Here is a 1,199-nt window from a genome sequence, read left to right on the forward strand (position 1 = left end):
ATAGCTTGTGTACTGATTCCCTACCCTCCAGGCGCTCTCAGTCACAACTTGCCCCGGCGCTCCCCACGCAGCACGCACGGGTCTGGGTGCCATGTCCCTGTTTGTAGCGACACAGTTGTAGCTACGACCGAGCGCACTTATTTCTACAGCCGGTTCTGATAAAGCTGCTTGTGGCCGTGTCGGTGGTAGCTATAAGTGTGTAGCTACAAACAGGTACGTGGTCCCGCCGGCACTACTCCGCGCGCGCAGAGATCTTAGCGAGTTTAAACAGTTGCGCAACACAGGCGGGGTAGTGTTGTTGGTGCGTCCAAGATGAGTGAAGTGCTTCAACAAAAATGTGAGGAGAAGGTGGCTTCTCCCTTTGGTTTCCTAAAATTTCGTCAGTTCTTTTCAACTGACAAATTTTAGCAGTCATTCAAGAGACTGCAAACTTTTTGGATCTTTTTGGCTACGTAGTGCAAAAAAATCTAGCCCGAAACAAAACGTGGACGTGGAAAGCAGAATGTATGCACCCTTTTCGGCCGACCTTGTATGCCAATAGTTCCAGAAAGGTTCAATCAGTAACAATTTGTTTTACTGAAGTACGTAGTACACGACTTCACCCTCGCTACCATGTTGTTGATGGCGCTAGGGAACCTCCAGAAGCACGCCAGGGTGGTACGCTTCGCCTCGTTTCCACCCTTTCCACCTCCTGACTTGTCGGCCACCCATTTTCCTCTATCCCCCCCCCTTTCCCCGCTCGTTCGTAGAGGCCGAAGAGGCCTCTCTCTCTCTCTTTCGCCCTCTCTCTGCCTATGCCAGGCGGCCGCCGGCAGCTACCCCCGACCCCCCTCCCGCACGCGGGGCCCGCGCTCGACGGTCTTTCCACCCCGTTCTCGACGCACAGCCCATGGCACCCCATGGCAGAAAGCAACCACCTACCCGCCCGCGCCAACTCCTCCCCCACCCTACCCCATCTCGACAAACAGTGCTTCATTATAGCTCGGCCCGGCCCTCCCCTGCCCCACCCCTCTTCTCTATTTACCATCATGCCGCCATACAGCATGGGCGTAGCAACGCGTAATTAAAATTAGAACATCAAAGCGGCACCGCGTCGCCGCGTCGCACCGCGTCAAACTGCAAGTCGTCGAAAAAGCGCGATGCAGTTAGAAAGAGAGACGGGGTAGGGGTGGATGCGGGATTTCGGGGGAGAGGGGGGG

This window comes from Frankliniella occidentalis, unplaced genomic scaffold, assembly GCF_000697945.3.
Source record: "Frankliniella occidentalis isolate FOCC.00 unplaced genomic scaffold, Focc_3.1 Scaffold322, whole genome shotgun sequence".
NCBI classification, from domain to species: domain Eukaryota; kingdom Metazoa; phylum Arthropoda; class Insecta; order Thysanoptera; family Thripidae; genus Frankliniella; species Frankliniella occidentalis.